Here is a 23,201-nt window from a genome sequence, read left to right as displayed (position 1 = left end):
GGATGGCTTTGTAGGTCAGTATTAGCAATTTGAACTGGATACGCTGAGGGAATGGGAGCCAGTGAAGAGATTTGCAGAGGGGGGAAGCGGAGGAGTAGCGAGGAGAGAGATGGATTAGTCGGGCAGCAGAGTTAAGGATGGACTGGAGAGGTGCAAGGGTGTTAGCAGGGAGGCCACAGAAAAGGATGTTGCAGTAGTCAAGGCGGGAAATGATGAGGGCGTGCACAAGCATTTTAGTAGATTGGGGGTTGAGGAAAGGACGGATCCTGGAGATATTTTTGAGCTGGAGGCGACAGGAGGTGGAAAGAGCTTGGATGTGTGGTTTGAAGGACAGGGCAGAGTCGAAGGTTACTCCGAGGCAGCGGACTTCGGATACAGGGGAAAGCATGATGTCATTGACTGCGATAGATAGGTCAAGTAAGGAAGATTTGTGGGATGGAGGAAAGATGATGAGTTCAGATTTGTCCACATTGAGTTTGAGGAAGCGAGAGGAGAAGAAGGAGGATATGGCTGATAGGCACTCTGGGATTCTGGACAGCAGAGCGGTGACGTCTGGGCCAGAGAGGTAGATCTGAGTGTCGTCAGCATAGAGGTGGTACTGGAATCCATGGGACTTTATGAGTTGTCCCAAGCCAAGTGTATAGATTGAGAAGATTACTACATTTTATAATGAAACCAAAGGGGGTGTTGATACAACTGATCAGATGTGCTCAACTTTCAGCGTCAGCAGAAACACCAAGCGCTGGCCAATGGTCATATTTTTCGCTATGCTAAATTTGGGTGGTATAAATTCACAAATCATTTACCTTGAAAACCAGCTTGAACCACTCCGTAGACGATTGTACCTGAAAAAATTGGCCCATGAACTAATGCTTGGAGAGCTACGCAGGAGAAGTATGAAAACCATCGGTATCCCATCGGGCCTTCAAGTAAAGCTCAAAAGATTCCGCCCAGATATTGATACTGAAAATCCAACACTTGTACTACCTCCCAAAAGAAGGAGATGCACCCCCTGCACCATGGAAAGTGGGAACAGAAGGCTTTCTAATTATGAATGTCTCAAATGTCATCATGCAATCTGGCTGACACATGCAAAAATGTATTGCAATTCTTGCTCTTTGCTTTGCAAATGTGTTTTTTCTGGGGAACCTTCAGGATCTAATTCAGATTAATTCTGTGTGTAATATTATTCTAGGTGCCTAGAAAATGTTTTTGTGCCCAAATTTTCTCTTTTTAATAACCGTTACTTGATATCATTGGGGGCTATTTGGTGGGAGTTTTGAAATTTGTGTATATCAAAGTTATTACTTTTATGTTGAGTAAATAGGTTTGTTTTGCACCTGATAATGTGTAGTCTCTTTTATTACATCTACATTACATTTTCTAGCCTGCGCTTGACAGGCACATTGTTCCATTACGAGTTAGTGCGAATATTGTTCCTGACGGAGGGTTAAGTTTGTGGGTGTATCCTGAAAAAATGTGGAAAAGTTTACCAGGTAGGAATACTTTTTTCAAGCCATTGTAACAGGACATTGAGACCTTGATACTGCTATGTATGGAACTATAATATGTCTGTGCTGCCATATGGTGATTTCAAAGAAAGAAACTTCGGTAAAGCCCCCTTCAAATGTATGTGTTTTTGGTACACATGGCATTCATTTTTTTCATAGATATCACATGTATTCATTATAATTTATTGTGATCATCAGAAGTCCGTGTTAACCACATGAACTGTGTGTCGGCGTGAACCACATGGAGATATTTCTGTTTTTGTTTTCCGGCAGCACAGATGACAAGGGCCAACACAAGTCTATGGGTCTGTGAAAAACATGTACAGCACAAGGATGGCACCCATGCCATCTGCCATCTGTATGTGTTTAACATTGCAATGTATAGAAGTTTTGTAATTTCGTTATTTCTTTATCCATACCAGAAAAATACAGAAGACACACTGATCCAAAAATCTGATGACACCAACATCGTTTTTTTTCTGGTACCTGTTTTATTCAGGCGTGTGAAGGGGACCTAATTTGGCATGCAATTACATCTGAGAAAAACTCAATCAAACATGAAATAGCTTGGTATGGCTGGCACTGCTAATCCATTTTCTGGTGTATGAAAGTGACTTTGAATATTCTACAATCTTCAATAGAATATTTTATCCCATAAAAGAGACCAATTAAAGAGGATGTTAAAAAACATTACGTTATGATACGTATGAGTCCCCTCTATAATTTGTAAAGCGCTGCGGAATATGTTGGCGCTATATAAATAAAATTATTATTATTATTATTATTATTATTATTATGATATACTCTCATATGTATTATGTCCATAGTGGAAAACAAGTGAAAAGTTAAGATAATAAAAAAATTAAAAAATGTTGGAAACTTAGGATTTTTTCCCACGATTATCCTGCAGAACACTGAATGTGGAAGGAGCTTCAATAGTCTTTACTCGTAGCTGAAATTAGACCTGTAAGGAGTGTGTCTCCTCCCAGTTACCTCCTACCTGCTGGATCTCAGGCAACAATGTGTATTAGCAACCCAACGTTCACAGCAAAGACTAATTGTTTATTCCACACAGGTAAGCTTACTATCCCTGTTATTTATAGTGTATCACAATTAATGTAGGGTGATTTGATGCATGTGTACGGCTATGATTGATATAAGTTACCACCTTGTGAGCTGGACATTTAACTTGGCTCAACGGTAATATAAAATAGTAATATTAAAGTACAGCTCCACATGCCATGCACTCTGTTGTTTTTTATCTTCCATTTACTGTAATGGTTTGTGCACAAATGTTTAGAATTGTTGTATACGTTGCAAAGTAAACATCTACAAGGAGTTTTCATGTTCACCCCATGTTTGCGTGGGTTTCCTCCCAGTAGTTTCCTCACATGCTCCAAAGACATACTGATGGGGACCGTAGATTGTGAGCCCTAGTGGGGACAGGGGTGATGTCTGTAAAGCACTGTGGAATATGAGGGTTCTATAAGCAAAATAAATAATAAATAAATAGAAATTTATATGACTGTTTCATTGCTTCAAATAGAGTTTCTAAAACAGGCACATATAAGAATTGGAACAGATTTGATTTTCCGGTGCACACATTTTTGTAATAAATCTTAACATTTGAACATCTAAAACGTGATTTCTCATTTTTCATCTTAAGTAGCGCACCCACTGGTTTACAGCTTTGTGCAGGCCTATGATCTTATCCCTGACATCCTTATAAAGCTCTTTGGTCTTGCCCATGTTGTAGAGGTTAGAGTCTGACTGGTTAATTGAATCTGTGGCAGGAGTCTTTTATAAAGGTCACTGACTATGTAAGACAGGTTATGAAAAAAGAAAATGATCTCACCGTACTGAAGTATTGCATGCCTGTTAGATCCCACAGAGTGCCATATCCAAAAAGCTGCTGACCCGCAGCGAAGTCAACGAAAAGTAAGAAAGATCGAGGCACCTCTATTTAGAATTCTTCAAAGTTTATTTTCAAAGGATTAAAAACTCCACATGTTTAGCACACAAAAAACTCTTACTCGTTTCTGGTACTAGCGTGCCCTTAGTCATAGAGTACATGGGTTACAGAGTGGAAAGTAGTTTATAAAAGGAAAAGCTGCACATGTGTGACAAATAATCAATTATGCCTGGAGAAAAAGAAAACACCTAAAGGTTAATTGCATGTAAGAAATATACTCGACAAAATCTGCTTATAATAATAATAATAATAATCTTTATTTATATAGCGCCAACATATTCCGCAGCGCTTTACAGTTTAACAGTTTCAAACACAAAAGTCATAAGTAACAACGTTAACAATACAATAATTAAAGCAAAATAAGACGACCCTGCTCGTGAGAGCTTACAATCTACAATGAGGTGGGGGAGATACAAAGTACAGGTGTGTATTTACAATGATGTATTTACAATCATGGTCCAGCCATCTTCAGGGGTTGTGGAATAGATGGGGATAGTGAATGGGCTACACACACACAAACATAACATAACTTTGATTAGTGAACGTGATAGGCCGCTCTGAACAAATGTGTTTTGAGCGAGCGCCTAAAACTATGCAAATTATGGATGGTCCTAATATCTTGGGGTAGAGCATTCCAGAGGATTGGCGCAGCACGGGAGAAGTCTTGGAGTCGGGAGTGGGAGGTACGGATTAGTGCAGAGGTTAGCCGAAAGTCATTTGCAGAGCGCAGTGGTCTGTTAGGCTGATAGACAGAAATGAGGGAGGAGATGTAAGGGGGTGCCGCACTGTGGAGAGCTTTGTGGGTGAGAACAAGTACTTTGAATTGTATCCTGTAATGAATGGGTAGCCAGTGTAACGACTGGCGAAGAGCGGACGCGTCCGAGTAACGATTAGCCAGATGGACGACCCTGGCTGCTGCTTATAATAATGTTACTATCCTGTTTCAATTTTTATATATATATATATATATATATAAAGATATATATATATATATCTTAATAAATAAGTATCTGTCTTACAGTTCATTCCGTTAGGCTGTTTAGTGTCTAGTGTTATGATCCAAAAGGCTTCTCTCATAAATAATTTGTGTTGCCAACTACCACCATGTTTAGGAATTTTAACTCTCTCTATGCCAAAAAAATAAAACTATCCAATTCACCCTTATGTTGTTCCAAACAATGCCTAACTACTCCTGAATACGTAATATTATTGTTGTTGATATGTTCAGAGAGTCTTTTTTTCAATGTAGGACTGGTACCACCTATATATTTAATTTTTGCAAAATGTGCATTCAATGCAGTACACTACATGATATATTTCACAATCAATAAAGGAATTAATTTTGTGATAATTATCTACGGTATTTTTTCGGTTTTCTTGTCATATTGGCACATTACATTTTTTACAAAAGCATTTATAAAATCTTTTCTTTGTTAACCATAATGCGTTATTGGTACGTTTTTCATATAAACTGGGTGAAAGCATGTTACCTAAAGATTTCCTTCTTCTGGCAACACATAGCCATTTCGGATAATATCATGTAACTTTTGATCTTGATGTAGCAGCACTGGAACGTATTTATGTATAATATTCTTAATTTTGTTAAAATGAGTACTATATGGAGTAATAAAAGTAATAATATTATTGGTGTTATTGTGACAATTATTTTTCATTGGGCTTTTTTTAGAGGAAAAAATTGAGCATTTCCTTTCTTTCTAGCCTTAACGTTTTACTGTATGCTGTATCAATGATTTTATTAGTGTATCCTCTTTTTTTAGTCTTGTTTTAATGATAGGTGATTGTTTGAGAAATGTATCAATGTCAGAACATAATCTTTTAGCTCTGACAAACTCACCATAAGGAATAGCTGCTGTCGTATGAAAAGGGTGGCAACTATCTGCACGCAAAGTGGTATTACCACTTACAGGCTTACGAAAAGGGGGACAGGTTATTTTGTTTGTTTGTACATCACCCTTTATAGAAATGTCCAAAAATTCTATGACACTACTAGGTACATTAACGGTAAAATATAAATTGTGGTCATTATCATTCTGATATTGTATGAAGTCTGATATGGTCACCAAGTCCTTGGACCACACTAGGAGCATGTCATCCACATAGCGACCATACCAGACCAAATTATCAAAGAAAGGATTAGATTGGGAAAAAATATAATATTCCTCCAACCAAGCAACGTACAAAATTGCTAGAGAAGGGGGAAATTGTGACTCCATAGGTTCTCCCCTAGTCTGAAAAAAGAATTTCTTGTTGAAAACAAAAAAAATTATGTCTCAACAAAAAATCTATGGACATGAGAAAAAATTATTTTAATTCTGCCGAATATGCGCTATGTCGGTTTAAATGAAAAGAAATAGCCTGTATTGTGGATTCATGTGAGATACAGGAATATAAGTTATCTATATCACAAGAAGAAAAAAAGTGATATTATCAAAGGCTTGTACCAGTCGTAAATTGAAAAAAAGAATCTCTGAACATATCTACACCAACAACAATAATGTTACATATTTAGGAGTAGTTAGGCATTTTTTTGGAACAACATAAGGGAGAATTGGATAGTGTTATTTATTTTTTGGCATAGAGAGAGTTAAAATTTCTAAACGTGGTGGTAGTTGGCAACACAAATTATTTATGAGAGAAGCCTTTTGGATCATAACACTAGACAATAAACAGCCTAAGGCAATGAACTACAAGAGAGATACTATGTTTATTTATTGAGATATACTTTATATATATAAAAAAAAAATGTGAAACAGTATAGTAACATTATTATAAGCAGGTTTTGTATATTTCTTACATGTAATTAACCTTTAGGTGTTTTCTTTTTCTCCAGGCATTTGCATAATTGATTATTTGTCATGTGTAGCTTTTCCTTTTATAAACTTCATTCCACTTGGTAACCCATGTACTCTATGATTAGTGTCAGAAATGCGTCAGATTTTTAATGCCAAACATGTTACGTTTTTAATCCTTTAAAAATAAACTTTGAAGAATTTTAAACAGAGGTGCCTTCCTCTTTCTAACTTTTTATGTAACACAGCTGTCTTTAATGCAGGTAACTAGTTGATTATGAGCGTCTAACTGGTCTGTAGCAGCCAGAACTCTTAATGGTTGGTAGGCGATCAAATACTTATTTCTCACTGCAAAATGCAAATACATTTTTATAATTTATACAATGTGATTTTCTGGATTTTATTTTTGATATTCTACCTCTCAATGTTAAAATTAACCTACCCTTAAAATTTTAAACTTTTCATGTCTTTGTTAGTGGGCAAACTTCCAAAATCAGCAAGTGATAAAATAATTATTTTCTTCACTGTATGTACAGTCATGGCCAAAAGTATTGACACCCCTGCAATTCTGTCAGATAATACTCATTTTCTTCCTAAAAAAGATTGCAAACACAAATTATTTGGTATTATTATCTTCATTTAATTTTTCTTAAATGAAAAAACACAAAAAGAATTGTCCTAAAGCCAAATTGGATATAATTCCACACCAAACATAAAAAAGGGGGTGGACAAAAGTATTGGCACTGTTCGAAAAATCATGTGATGCTTCTCTAATTTGTGTAATTAACAGCACCTGTAACTTACCTGGGGCACCTAACAGGTGTTGGCAATAACTAAATCACACTTGCAGCCAGTTGACATGGATTAAAGTTGACTCAACCTCTGTCCTGTGTCCTTGTGTGTACCACATTGAGCATGGAGAAAAGAAAGAAGACCAAAGAACTGTCTGAGACCTTGAGAAACCAAATTGTGAGGAAGCAGGAGCAATCTCAAAGCTACGAGTCCATCTCCAAAGACCTGAAAGTTCCTGTGTCTACCATGCGCAGTGTCATCAAGCAGTTTAAAGCCCATGGCACTGTGGCTAACCTCCCTAGATGTGGACGGAAAAGAAAAATTGACAAAAGATTTCAATGCAAGATTGCGGATGTTAGATAAAGAACCTCGACTAACATCCAAACAAGTTCAAGCTGCCCTGCAGTCCGAGGGTACAACTGTGTCAACCCATACTATCAGCATCTGAATGAAAAGGGACTGTATGGTAGGAGACCCAGGAAGACCCCACTTCTTACCCCGAGACATAAAAAAGTCAGGCTGGAGTTTGCCAAAACTTACCTGAAAAAGCCTAAAACGTTTTGGAAGAATGTTCTCTGGTCAGATGAGACAATAGTAGAGCTTTTTGGGCAAAGACATCAACATAGAGTTTACAGGAGAAAAAAAGGCATTCAAAGAAAAGAACACGGTCCCTACAGTCAAACATGGCGGAGGTTCCCTCATGTCTTGGGGTTGTTTTGCTGCCTCTGGCACTGGACTGCTTGACCGTGTGCATGGCATTATGAAGTCTGAACACTACCAACAAATTTTGCAGCATAATGTAGGACCCAGTATGAGAAAGCTGGGTCTCCCTCAGAGGTCATGGGTCTTCCAGCAGGACAATGACCCAAAACACACTTCAAAAAGCACTAGAAAATGGTTTGAGAGAAAGCACTGGAGACTTCTAAGGTGGCCAGCAATGAGTCAAGACCTGAATCCCATAGATCACCTGTGGAGAGATCTAAAAATGGCAGTTTGGAGAAGGCACCCTTCAAATATCAGGGACCTGGAGCAGTTTTCTAAAGAAGAATGGTCTAAAATTCCAGCAGAGCATTGTAAGAAACTCATTGATGGTTACCGGAAACGGTTGGTCGCAGTTATTTTGGCTAAAGGTTGTGCAACCAAGTATTAGGCTGAGGGTGCCAATACTTTTGTCTGGCCCATTTTTGGACTTTTGTGTGAAATGATCAATGTTTTGCTTTTTGCTTCATTCTCTTTTGTGTTTTTTCATTTAAGACAAATTAAATGAAGGTAATAATACCAAATAATTTGTGTTTACAATCATTTTCAGGAAGAAACTGAGTATTATCTGACAGAATTGCAGGGGTGTCAATACTTTTGGCCATGACTGTAATAAGGGACAGCTCTATACATAACAAGAAAATACAAGAAGTGGCAGCACAATACATTAATTGCTCATTTCACAATAATCTTTCAATAAAAACAGGTTGCCGATCACCTGAAGAATGAACAAAATGCTTGTTCATTGAATAAAATAATCTTTTATGCAGCTCATAAGATCATCGTATTCAGTAGTGCATAATCTTTCATAAACAGGACTTGCACTGGCAGCAACTTCAGCATTGTACGCACACTGAACGATTATTACAGTATGCATCGTTTATTGCGATCTGCCTGTGCAAACATGCCTTGAAATAACTGCTGATCGGCAAAGGTTTATTGATCAGCGGTCGTTTAGTGCGGCCAGTCAGTCTGGGTAAACAGACCCTTATACGGTGTATATACAGAATAAATATTTACATCCAGTAACTTACAGCTGGCGTCTTATCTAATTACAGCCATTTTCTTTGTTTTTTTCTCCATCTTGTCAAACGTTCGACGTTTTTAAGCTGTGGTCACTGCAGGGTTTTCCGCACTGATCACAGTGAACTTAATAATAAAAAGGTCAGATATACAGTATGTACACATTTGTTTCCTGGATAAATAACCTCCAACACTGCACCACTAAAAACAAACATGCACCAATCTATTAATATAGAATTGGCAATTGTGAAACCCACCATTCAAATTATAAACTCATAAGCCAGCTTTGTGCCACCACTAATTAGTCAACTTTCCCCAGCCCAATAAAATTATATATTGATTAGCGGCTGTACTCTTCTTCCAATTCATTACCAGTCACTCTACTGTGCCCTCAACCACCCCACTCCACGAACACTATGCTCTTCCCCAATTTATTATTATTACATGTTCTCCCTCTAATTCATTATACTTTTATGTCCTCTCTCCCACCACCCAATTCATTATACTGTCTTGTCCTTTCCTACCCTATGACCCCAATTCATTATATTTTCATGCCCTCTTTCACGCCCCCCCCACTCCCAATTCATTTTGCTGTCATGTCCCTTCTCCCAACCCTACTCCCAGTTCACTGTAATGTCTTGTCATCTCTCTAACCCCGACAACCAATTCATTAAAATGTAATTTCCTCTCTCCCAAACCCACTTCAAATTCTTTAGAATTGCATATCCTTTCCCACCTCTCACCCCCAATTTATTGTAATGTCACATCTTCCCCCCACTCCCCATTCATTCAATTTAAAAAGAATTACTTACCTCTTTGGATGATTTCTCCATGGCTCCAATTCCTTCCTCTTGTGTTCGGAGGGTACATTCTAAATGATGCAGCTTGTCTCATGACATCATGGCCAGCTTCCTGTAGCTATGCTGTGATTCTCTATTGCCAGCAGCATAACTACAGGAATGTGTTATGTTTGCTAATGACAGGTGTTATGAAGGCAATCCAGAAACACAGTGTGCTTAGTGATCAGAGCGCAAACAGTGATCTGACAAATACCCAAAAATACAAGAACGAGCTCTGAGACGTGGAAACTCTGTAGACTGCACACCTGATCCTATCCTAAACACAACTAAAAGCGGCTGTGGATTGCGCCTAACAACTACCTAGGCAACTCGGCACAGCCTAAGAAACTAGCTAGCCTGAAGATAGAAAAATAGGCCTGACTTGCCCCAGAGAAATTCCCCAAAGGAAAAGGCAGCCCCCCACATATAATGACTGTGAGTAAGATGAAAAGACAAAACGTAGGGATGAAATAGATTCAGCAAAGTGGGGCCCGATATTCTAGGACAGAGCGAGGACAGTAAAGCGAACTTTGCAGTCTACAAAAAACCCTAAAGCAAAACCACGCAAAGGGGGCAAAAAAAAACCCACCGTGCCGAACTAACGGCACGGCGGTACACCCTTTGCGTCTCAGAGCTTCCAGCAAAACAAAAGACAAGCTGGACAGAAAAAAAGCAACAAAAAAGCAAAAAGCACTTAGCTATATAGAGCAGCAGGTCACAGGAACAATCAGGAGAAGCTCAGATCCAACACTGAAACATTGACAAGGAGCAAGGATAGCAGCATCAGGCGGAGTTAAGTAATGAAGCAGTTAACGAGCTCACCAGAACACCTGAGGGAGGAAGCTCAGAAGCTGCAGTACCACTTGTGACCACAGGAGTGAATTCAGCCACAGAATTCATAACAGTACCCCCCCTTGAGGAGGGGTCACCGAACCCTCACCAGAGCCCCCAGGCCGACCAGGATGAGCCGCATGAAAGGCACGAACAAGATCGGAAGCATGAACATCAGAGGCAAAAACCCAGGAATTATCTTCCTGAGCATAACCCTTCCATTTAACCAGATACTGGAGTTTCCGTCTAGAAACACGAGAATCCAAAATCTTCTCCACAATATACTCCAATTCCCCCTCCACCAAAACCGGGGCAGGAGGCTCAACAGATGGAACCATAGGTGCCACGTATCTCCGCAACAACGACCTATGGAATACATTATGTATGGAAAAGGAGTCTGGGAGGGTCAAACGAAAAGACACAGGATTGAGAACCTCAGAAATCCTATACGGACCAATAAAACGAGGTTTAAATTTAGGAGAGGAAACCTTCATAGGAATATGACGAGAAGATAACCAAACCAGATCCCCAACACGAAGTCGGGGACCCACACGGCGTCTGCGATTAGCGAAAAGTTGAGCTTTCTCCTGGGACAAAATCAAATTGTCCACTACCTGAGTCCAGATCTGCTGCAACCTATCCACCACAGAATCCACACCAGGACAGTCCGAAGACTCAACCTGTCCTGAAGAGAAACGAGGATGGAACCCAGAATTGCAAAAAAATGGAGAAACCAAGGTAGCCGAGCTGGCCCGATTATTAAGGGCGAACTCAGCCAACGGCAAAAAGGACACCCAATCATCCTGGTCTGCAGAAACAAAACATCTCAGATATGTTTCCAAGGTCTGATTGGTTCGTTCGGTCTGGCCATTAGTCTGAGGATGGAAAGCCGAGGAAAAGGATAGGTCAATGCCCATCCTACCACAAAAGGCTCGCCAAAACCTTGAAACAAACTGGGAACCTCTGTCAGAAACAATATTCTCAGGAATGCCATGCAACCGAACCACATGCTGAAAGAACAAAGGTACCAAATCAGAGGAGGAAGGCAATTTAGCCAAGGGCACCAGATGGACCATTTTAGAATAGCGATCACAGACCACCCAAATGACTGACATCTTTTGAGAAATGGGAAGGTCAGAAATGAAATCCATCGAAATATGTGTCCAAGGCCTCTTTGGGACCGGCAAGGGCAAAAGCAACCCACTGGCACGAGAACAGCAGGGCTTAGCCCTAGCACAAATCCCACAGGACTGCACAAAAGTACGTACATCCCGTGACAGAGATGGCCACCAGAAGGATCTAGCCACTAACTCTCTGGTACCAAAGATTCCAGGATGACCAGCCAACACCGAACAATGAAGTTCAGAGATAAGTTTATTAGTCCACCTATCAGGGACGAACAGTTTCTCTGCTGGACAACGATCAGGTTTATTCGCCTGAAATTTTTGCAGCACCCGCCGCAAATCAGGGGAGATGGCAGACACAATGACTCCTTCCTTGAGGATACCCGCTGGCTCAGATAAACCCGGAGAGTCGGGCACAAAACTCCTAGACAGAGCATCCGCCTTCACATTTTTAGAGCCCGGAAGGTACGAAATCACAAAGTCGAAGCGGGCAAAAAATAACGACCAACGGGCCTGTCTAGGATTCAAGCGCTTGGCAGACTCGAGATAAGTCAAGTTCTTATGATCAGTCAATACCACCACGCGATGCTTAGCTCCTTCAAGCCAATGACGCCACTCCTCGAAGGCCCACTTCATGGCCAGCAACTCTCGATTGCCCACATCATAATTACGCTCAGCGGGCGAAAACTTCCTGGAAAAGAAAGCACATGGTTTCATCACTGAGCAATCAGAACCTCTCTGTGACAAAAGCGCCCCTGCTCCAATCTCAGAAGCATCAACCTCGACCTGGAACGGAAGAGAAACATCTGGCTGACACAACACAGGGGCAGAACAAAAACGACGCTTCAACTCCTGAAAAGCTTCCACAGCAGCAGAAGACCAATTAACCAAATCAGCACCCTTCTTGGTCAAATCGGTCAATGGTTTGGCAATGCTAGAAAAATTACAGATGAAGCGACGATAAAAATTAGCAAAGCCCAGGAACTTTTGCAGACTTTTCAGAGATGTCGGCTGAATCCAATCCTGGATGGCTTGGACCTTAACTGGATCCATCTCGATAGTAGAAGGGGTAAAGATGAACCCCAAAAATGAAACTTTCTGCACACCGAAGAGACACTTTGATCCCTTCACAAACAAAGAGTTAGCACGCAGGACCTGAAAAACCATTCTGACCTGCTTCACATGAGACTCCCAATCATCTGAGAAGATCAAAATGTCATCCAAGTAAACAATCAGGAATTTATCCAGATACTCACGGAAGATGTCATGCATAAAAGACTGAAACACAGATGGAGCATTGGCAAGTCCGAACGGCATCACTAGATACTCAAAATGACCCTCGGGCGTATTGAATGCAGTTTTCCATTCATCTCCTTGCCTGATTCTCACCAGATTATACGCACCACGAAGATCTATCTTAGTGAACCAACTAGCCCCCTTAATCCGAGCAAACAAGTCAGATAACAATGGCAAGGGATACTGAAATTTAACAGTGATCTTATTAAGAAGGCGGTAATCAATACATGGTCTCAGCGAACCATCCTTCTTGGCTACAAAGAAGAACCCTGCTCCCAGTGGTGATGACGATGGGCGAATATGTCCCTTCTCCAGGGATTCCTTCACATAACTGCGCATAGCGGCGTGTTCGGGCACGGATAAATTAAATAATCGACCTTTAGGGAATTTACTACCAGGAATCAAATTGATAGCACAATCACAATCCCTATGCGGAGGTAGAGCATCGGACTTGGGCTCTTCAAATACATCCTGATAATCAGACAAGAACTCTGGGACCTCAGAAGGGGTGGATGACGAAATCGACAAAAATGGAACATCACCATGTACCCCCTGACAACCCCAGCTGGATACCGACATGGAATTCCAATCCAATACTGGATTATGGGTTTGTAGCCATGGCAACCCCAACACGACCACATCATGCAGATTATGCAACACCAGAAAGCGAATAACTTCCTGATGTGCAGGAGCCATGCACATGGTCAGCTGGGCCCAGTATTGAGGTTTATTCTTGGCCAAAGGTGTAGCATCAATTCCTCTCAATGGAATAGGACACCGCAAAGGCTCCAAGAAAAACCCACAACGTTTAGCATAATCCAAATCCATCAGATTCAGGGCAGCGCCCGAATCCACAAACGCCATGACAGAAAACGACGACAAAGAGCATATCAAGGTAATGGACAGAAGGAATTTGGACTGTACAGTACCAATGACGGCAGACCTAGCGGACCGCTTAGTGCGCTTAGGACAATCAGAAATAGCATGAGTGGAATCACCACAGTAGAAACACAGACCATTCAGACGTCTGTATTCCTGCCGTTCAACTCTAGTCATAGTCCTATCGCACTGCATAGGCTCAGGTTTAACCTCAGGCAGTACCGCCAAATGGTGCACAGATTTACGCTCGCGCAAGCGTCGACCGATCTGAATGGCCAAAGACAAAGACTCATTCAAACCAGCAGGCATAGGAAATCCCACCATGACATCCTTAAGAGCCTCAGAGAGACCCTTTCTGAACAAAGCTGCCAGCGCAGATTCATTCCACTGAGTGAGTACTGACCATTTCCTAAATTTCTGACAATATACTTCTATATCATCCTGACCCTGGCACAAAGCCAGCAAATTTTTCTCAGCCTGATCCACTGAATTAGGCTCATCGTACAGCAATCCAAGCGCCAGGAAAAACGCATCGACACTACTCAATGCAGGGTCTCCTGGCGCAAGAGAAAATGCCCAGTCTTGAGGGTCGCCGCGCAAAAAAGAAATAATAATCAAAACCTGTTGAATAGGATTACCAGAAGAATGAGGTTTCAAGGCCAGAAATAGCTTACAATTATTTTTGAAACTTAGAAACTTAGTTCTATCTCCAAAAAACAAATCAGGAATAGGAATTCTTGGTTCTAACATAGATTTCTGATCAATAGTATCTTGAATTTTTTGTACATTTATAACGAGATTATCCGTTGAAGAGCACAGACCCTGAATATCCATGTCCACACCTGTGTCCAGAATCACCCAAATGTCTAGGGGAAAAAAAAAAAGTGAACACAGAGCAGAAAAAAAAAAAAAATGATGTCAGAACTTTTTCTTTCCCTCTATTGAGAATCATTAGTTATGGCTCCTTGTACTGTTATGTTTGCTAATGACAGGTGTTATGAAGGCAATCCAGAAACACAGTGTGCTTAGTGATCAGAGCGCACACAGTGATCTGACAAATACCCAAAAATACAAGAACGAGCTCTGAGACGTGGAAACTCTGTAGACTGCACACCTGATCCTATCCTAAACACAACTAAAAGCGGCTGTGGATTGCGCCTAACAACTACCTAGGCAACTCGGCACAGCCTAAGAAACTAGCTAGCCTGAAGATAGAAAAATAGGCCTGACTTGCCCCAGAGAAATTCCCCAAAGGAAAAGGCAGCCCCCCACATATAATGACTGTGAGTAAGATGAAAAGACAAAACGTAGGGATGAAATAGATTCAGCAAAGTGGGGCCCGATATTCTAGGACAGAGCGAGGACAGTAAAGCGAACTTTGCAGTCTACAAAAAACCCTAAAGCAAAACCACGCAAAGGGGGCAAAAAAACCCCCACCGTGCCGAACTAACGGCACGGCGGTACACCCATTGCGTCTCAGAGCTTCCAGCAAAACAAAAGACAAGCTGGACAGAAAAAAAGCAACAAAAAAGCAAAAAGCACTTAGCTATACAGAGCAGCAGGTCACAGGAACAATCAGGAAAAGCTCAGATCCAACACTGAAACATTGACAAGGAGCAAGGATAGCAGCATCAGGCGGAGTTAAGTAATGAAGCAGTTAACGAGCTCACCAGAACACCTGAGGGAGGAAGCTCAGAAGCTGCAGTACCACTTGTGACCACAGGAGTGAATTCAGCCACAGAATTCACAACAGGAATGCTGCCCAAGTTTAAAGGGTACGATCACACAAAGGTGAGGCGTGAATGTGGTATATTGTGTCAACAGGTTTCAAGATTTTAAACCTCTTCATCATGACAAAACCACAATGATGTTTGTGGTTTGGTCCTGATGAAGAGGTTTGAAAAGATGAAAACGCGTTGACAATATATTGCATTCATGCTTCACCTTTGTGTTTGATTATACCTTTGAACATTAGGCAGCGCGGATTCTGAACCACCATATTCCCCATTCATTACATCATATTCTCATTGGTGGCCTGAAGCATCCTTTACATGCTTCTATTAGGAGTGGTGACTGTCACAACCCTATCAGATGAGCATACCTAAAATATTTGATACCACTTGGCTATGAGATAAGAGCCTATTTGCGCTTTTTTATCTCTCCAGTTTTACCATCTGATTTACGTGAATTTCAAAGCATAGTGTTCAAACTCGTTACTGAATAAATTGAGATGTGTTGAAAATTTTTGTTCCCATTTTTCTTCATTTGAATTTCATTAACTTGTCTGTAGAGCTTGTGATTCACATAATGCCGTGATTTTTCCATGTTGTTGCAGTTTCAATGATGAGGAGTGTGAATATCTGTATTTTATCATCCTCTTGTTACTTAGGGGCATCAGTAATATACAGTGCTGCTTCGATTCCAAATAGAAACAGACCGTAGAATCCTCTAAACCTAATTAATTTCAACTTTAGTGATTTAACTAGTCGCTCAGATTCAGTGTTATTTCTCTTGTGAATAGGTTTTTTGTGTTTTGAAAAAGACTTATAGTTACCAAAAACAAAATGATAGAAAAAACGCAAACATTTGTAAGAAACAAATATCCTTTTAGGAAAATAAGAGCAGGCACTACTAACATTGCGTATTATGTTTTTCTAATCCATACTGTTTTAAGCTCCGATGAAAAACATTGGGATAGGTGCACAATCACACTTAAGCTATTGCTAAACTATAGACTCATTAGATTTCTTAGCTTCTGACCTAAATCTCATGGAGGCTGAATGAGGATTGAAGGTAGGGTTATTCTACCAAAAAAAAATCAAGGCTGTAATAGAAACACAGTCCTTTCCCCAAATAAGAATGATGACAAATGTTATCATGATTATACTACTTATACTTCCTTTTTTGATATTGCCAACAAAAGTTGCCATCATCCACATTAGTCCTTGCATCTAGTCTAGTTTACTGAGGCACTTACATACAAGGCCAAAATTCATATTACTGTTTCTGGGTTTCAGAGGAAACCTAAGGGCTTTTGCGGACAACCATGGACATCTAAGCACAGACTGCAATGCATAGATTGACCACGGGTCTCCCAACACAAACTCAACAGCCTCGTTTATGAATATGAGGCTGTTGAATTCGAGTTGGGAGACCCACGTACCCCAGCCCTACAAAGCAACAATGGACCCCTGCTCCTACTTGCAAAGTAGACTTTTTCAAGATTTAAAGAATTTTATTTTCACTGCCTTTTCAATATTATTAATACATAGACAAAGTGGAAGGGCACTATGCCTAAATATCTTGGTATTAATAGACCTATTATTTGGTTATGCATGCATACAGACAAACTTATAATATATATTAACATTACTTTATAGCAATATTTAAATATACTCATATATCTCCATTCTAAAGAAAATGCGAAAATGCTTTCACACAATGCTTAAAAAAATGCAGTTCAAAAAGGCAGTTTTCTTTACTCAAAATAAATCAATGAAGAAAGTTCAAACCGGCACATGTCATGCGTATCAACAATTTTCTACATCAATTATGTAATACATCACAGCATGAGACTGAATAACAGTGGACAGACTGTGCAGTACCCTGGCTTACATCTGTTTCCTTACCACAAGACATTTTTTCAAAGCAGGAATGGAAAGCACATGCTCTTATTTTAACCCCTTTCTGACATATGACGTACTATCCCGTCGAGGTGGGGTGGGCCCGTATGACCACCGACAGGATAGTACGTCATACGCGATCGGCCGCGCTCTCGGGGGGAGCACAGCCGATCGCGGCCGGGTGTCAGCTGCAAATCGCAGCTGGCATCCGGCACTATGTGCCAGGAGCGGTCATGGATTGCCCCCGGCACATTAACCGCCGGCACACCGCGATCAAACATGATCGCGGTGTGCCGGCGGTATAGGGAAGCATCGCGCAGGGAGGGGGCTCCCTGCGGGCTTCCCTGAGACCCCCGCAGCAACGCGATGTGATCACGTTGCTCCGAGGGTCTCCTACCTCCTTCCTCGCTGCAGGCCCGGATCCAAAATGGCCACGGCATCCGGGTCCTGCAGGGAGGGACGTGGCTTACCAAGTGCCTGCTCAGAGCAGGCGCTTGGTAAGCCTGCAGCGCTGTAAGTCAGATCGCTTATCTGACAGAGTGCTGTGCAAACTGTCAGATCAGCGATCTGTGATGTCCCCCCCTGGGACAAAGTAAAAAAGTTTTAAAAAATTTTTCCACATGTGTAAAAAAAAAAAAAAATTCCTAAATAAAGAAAAAAAAAATATTGTTCCCATAAATACATTTCTTTATCTAAATTAAAAAAACAAACAATAAAAGTACACATATTTAGTATCGCTGCGTCCGTAACGACCTAACCTATAAAACTGCCCCACTAGTTAACCCCTTCAGTAAACACCGTAAGAAAAAAAAAACGAGGCAAAAAACAACGCTTTATTATCATAACGCCAAACAAAAAGTGGAATAACACGCAATCAAAGACAGATATAAATAACCATGGTACCGCTGAAAACATCATCTTGTCCAACAAAAAACGAGCCGCCATACAGCATCATCAGCAAAAAATAAAAAAGTTATATTCCTGAGAATAAAGCGATGCCAAAATAATTATTTTTTCTATAAAATAGTTTTTATCGTATAAAAGCGCCAAAACATAAAAAAAATATAAATGAGATATCGCTGTAATCGTACTGACCCGAAGAATAAAACTGCTTTATCAATTTTACCAAACGCGGAACAGTATAAACGCCTCCCCCAAAAGAAATTAATGAATAGCTGTTTTTTGATCATTCTGCCTCACAAAAATTGGAATAAAAAGCAATCAAAAAACGTCACATGCCCGAAAATGTTACCAATTAAAACGTCAACTCGTCCCGCAAAAAACAAGACCTCACATGACTCTGTGGACCCAAATATGGAAAAATTATAGCTCTCAAAATGTGGTAACACCAAAAATATTTTTTGCAATAAAAAGCGTCTTTCAGTGTGTGATGGCTGCCAATCATAAAAATCCGCTAAATAACCCGCTATAAAAGTAAATCAAACCCCCTTCATCACCCCCTAGTTAGGGAAAAATAAAAAAATAAAAAAAATGTATTTATTTCCATTTTCCCATTAGGGTTAGGGCTAGGGTTGGGTGTTATGATAGGCAATTCAGTAACACAATGTACATAGCGATCAGAGCACATACAGTGATTTGACAATAACCCAAAATAATAGAACGAGCTCTGAGACGTGGAAACTCTGTAGACCGCAATTCCTGATCCTCTCAAAACACAACTAGAGGCAGCTGTGGATTGCGCCTAACGCTCCCTATGCAACTCGGCACAGCCTGAGAAACTAACTAGCCTGAAGATAGAAAAATAAGCCTACCTTGCCTCAGAGAAATACCCCAAAGGAAAAGGCAGCCCCCCACATATAATGACTGTGAGTAAGATGAAAAGACAAACGTAGGGATGAAATAGATTCAGCAAAGTGAGGCCCGATATTCTAGACAGAACGAGGATAGGAAAGATAACTTTGCGGTCTACACAAAACCCTAAAGAAAACCATGCAAAGGGGGCAAAAAGACCCTCCGTACTGAACTAACGGCACGGAGGTACACCCTTTGCGTCCCAGAGCTTCCAAAACAAATAGACAAGCTGGACAGAAAAAATAGCAACAAATAGCAAAGAAGCACTTAGCTATGCAGAGCAGCAGGCCACAGGAATGATCCAGAGAAACACAAGTCCAACACTGGAACATTGACAGGAAGCATGGATCAAAGCATCAGGTGGAGTTAAGTAGAGAAGCAGCTAACGACCTCACCAGATCACCTGAGGGAGGAAACTCAGAAGCTGCAGTACCACTTTCCTCCACAAACGGAAGCTCCCAGAGAGAATCAGCCGAAGTACCACTTGTGACCACAGGAGTGAACTCTGCCACAGAATTCACAACAGTTGGGGCTAGGGTTAGGGTTAGGGTTGGGGCTAGGGTTAGGGTTATTGCTAGGGTTAGGGCTAGGGTTAGGGCTAGGGTTAGGGCTAGGGTTAGGGTTGGGGCTCGGGTTAAGGCTACAGTTAGGGTTGGGGCTAAAGTTAGGGTTAGGGTTTGGATTACATTTACGGTTGGGAATAGGGTTGGGATTAGGGTTAGAGGTGTGTCTGGGTTAGGGTTACCATTGGGATTAGGGTTAGGGGTGTGTTTGGATTAGGGTTTCAGTTGTAATTGGGGGGTTTCCACTGTTCAGGTACATCAGGGGCTCTCCAAACGCGACATGACATCCGATCTCAATTCCAGCCAATTCTGCATTAAAAAAGTAAAACAGTGCTTCTTCCCTTCCGAGTTCTTCTGTGTGCCCAAACAGGGGTTTACCCCAAAGTATGGGGTATCAGCGTACTCAGGACAAATTGGACAACAACTTTTGGGGTCCAATTTCTCCTGTTACCCTTGGGAAAATACAAAACTGGGGGCTAAAAAATAATTTTTGTGGGAAAAAAAGATTTTTTATTTTCACGGCTCTGCGTTATAAACTGTAGTGAAACACTTGGGGGTTCAAAGTTCTCACAACACATCTAGATAAGTTCCTTGGGGGGTTTAGTTTCCAATATTGGGTCACTTGTGGGGGGTTTCTACTGTTAAGCTGCATCAGGGGCTCTGCAAATGCAGCGTGATGCCTGCAGACCAATCCATCGAAGTCTGCATTCCAAACGGTGCTCCTTCCCTTCCGAGCTCTGCCATGCGCCCAAACGGTGGTTGCCCCCCCACATATGGGGTATCAGCGTACTCAGGACAAATTGGACAACAACTTTTGGGGTCCAATTTCTCCTGTTACCCTTGGGAAAATACAAAACTGCGGGCTAAAAAATAATTTTTTGGGGAAAAAATTTTTGTTTTATTTTTACGGCTCTGCATTATAAACTTTTGTGAAGCCCTTGGTGGGTCAAAGTGCTCACTACACCTCTAGATAAGTTCCATAGGGGGTCTACTTTCCAAAATGGTGTCACTTGTTAGGGGTTTCAATGTTTAGGCACATCAGTGGCTCTCCAAATGCAACATGGCGTCCCATCTCAATTCCTGTCAATTTTGCATTGAAAAGTCAAACGGCGCTCCTTCCCTTCCGAGCTCTCCCATGCACCCAAACAGTGGTTTACCCCCACATATGGGGTATCAGCGTACTCAGGACAAAGTGAACAACAACAATTGGGGTCCAATTTCTTCTTATACCCTTGGGAAAATTAAAAATTGGGGGCAAAAAGATAATTTTTGTGAAAAAATATGATTTTTTTATTTTTACGGTTCTGCATTATAAACTTCTGTGAAGCACTTGGTGGGTCAAAGTGCTCACCACACCTCTAGATAAGTTCCTTAGGGGGTCTACTTTCCAAAATGGTGTCACTTGTGGGGGATTTCAATGTTTAGGCACATCAGTGGCTCTCCAAACGCAACATGGCGTCCCATCTCAATTCCTGTCAATTTTGCATTGAAAAGTCAAATGGCGCTCCTTCGCTTCCAAGCTCTGTCATGCGCCCAAACAGTGGTTTACCCCAACATATGGGGTATCGTTGTACTCAGGACAAATTGTGCAACAACATTTGGGGTCCATTTTCTCCTGTAACCCTTGGTAAAATAAAACAAATTGGAGCTGAAATAAATTGTTTGTGAAAAAAAGTTAAATGTTATTTTTTATTTAAACATTCCAAAAATTCCTGTGAAACACCTGAAGGGTTAATAAACTTCTTGAATGTGGTTTTGAGCACCTTGTGGGGTGCAGTTTTTAGAATGGTGTCACACATGGTTATTTTCTATCATATAGGCCCCTCAAAATGATTTCAAATAAGATGTGGTCCCTAAAAAATGGTGTTGTAAAAATGAAAAATTGCTGATCAAATTTTAACCCTTATAACACCCTAACAAAAAAAAATTTTGGTTCCAAAATTGTGCTGATGTAAAGTAGACATGTGGTAAATGTTACTTATTAAGTATTTTGTGTGACATATCTCTGTGATTTAATTACATAAAAATTAAAATTTGGAAAATTGCGAAATTTTCAATATTTTCGCCAAATTTCCATTTTTTCACAAATAAACGCAGGTAATATCAAAGAAATTTTACCACTATCATGAAGTGCAATATGTCATGAGAAAACAGTGTCAGAATCACCAGGATCCGTTGAAGCGTTCCAGAGTTATAACCTCAAAAAGGACAGTGGTCAGAATTGTAAAAATTGGCCCGGTCATTAACGTGCAAACCACCCTTGGGGGTAAAAGGGTTAAAGGGGTTGTCTCCTCTTATGAAATTGGTAAAATTGCAAAATGGCTGAAGAACAAGGGAGGGATTTTTCATTTTATAGTTAACAGCTCATCACCAAGTTTACCCACCACTTTACAGGGTTTCCTAGGCACAGAACATGTGGCTGCAAACTGTTTACTACACAGGTTGCAAGCACCTCTCTAAACATTGCCTGGATTACTGGCTCTGACCAGCGTCAGAGTCCCTGTTTCCCTTCGATGCTGCAAAGCTGACTAATCGATGAGCTCAAAATTTGGGCCATCTGATTAGTCACACTTCAGCTGGAACTGTCAATCATCAGGAGTACAACACTCCCTAGCAAGCAGGAAGCTGGGAGGAATTGAAGAGGTACACTGCAGAAGGTTGAAAGAATCACTAAAAGTAAATCTTTAAATTAAATAAGAACCCAACAGAGAATATAGGAGACAATCTCCTGCTGATTAACCAAGGGAGTGGGGCTTAACAATCTTTAGTATTAGGCCATGTGCACACGTTCAGTATTTTTCGCGTTTTTTTCGTGTTTTTTCGCTATAAAAATGTGATAAAAACGTGAAAAAAACGCTTACATATGCCTCCTATTATTTACAGTGTATTCCGCATTTCTAGTGCAAATGTTGCATTTTTTTCCGCGAAAAAATCGCATTGCGGAAAAAAAAGCAACATGTTCATTAAATTTGCGGAATTGCAGGGATTCCGCACACCTAGGAATGCATTGATCTGCTTACTTTCCGTATGGGGCTGTGCACACCATGCGGGAAGTAAGCAGATTATGTGCGGTTGGTACCCAGGGTGGAGGAGACTCTCCTCCACGGACTGGGCACCATATAATTGGTAAAAAAAAGAATTAAAATAAAAAATAGTCATATACTCACCCTCTGATGGCCCCGGAGTCTTCCCGCCTCTCATCGATGCATGCTGCCGCTTCCATTCCTATAGATGCTCTGTATGAAGGACCTGCGATGACGTCGCCATCTTGTGATTGGTCGCGTGACCGCTCACGTGACCGCGACGTCATCGAAGGTCCTGCACACACACACTCTATAGGAAGGGACGCCGCTGAGGAGATCGGCTG

General features: G+C 40.9%; 1 protein-coding gene across 2 annotated transcripts in view; it reads left to right on the top strand.

Moving 5' to 3' along the window:
• Positions 1–2,526: 2,526 nt before the first annotated feature.
• LOC138658174 (uncharacterized) overlaps positions 2,527–23,201 on the top strand; it is a 440,980-nt gene continuing 420,305 nt past the window's right edge. For both annotated transcript variants that reach the window (XM_069745697.1, XM_069745698.1), the window contains exon 1: positions 2,527–2,586. The gene's annotated coding sequence lies outside the window, so the exon portion shown is untranslated. The remainder of the gene's footprint in view (positions 2,587–23,201) is intronic.

The sequence above is a fragment of the Ranitomeya imitator genome, chromosome 1, assembly GCF_032444005.1.
Source record: "Ranitomeya imitator isolate aRanImi1 chromosome 1, aRanImi1.pri, whole genome shotgun sequence".
NCBI lineage: Eukaryota > Metazoa > Chordata > Amphibia > Anura > Dendrobatidae > Ranitomeya > Ranitomeya imitator.
This window is presented reverse-complemented; position numbering and strand designations above follow the sequence as displayed.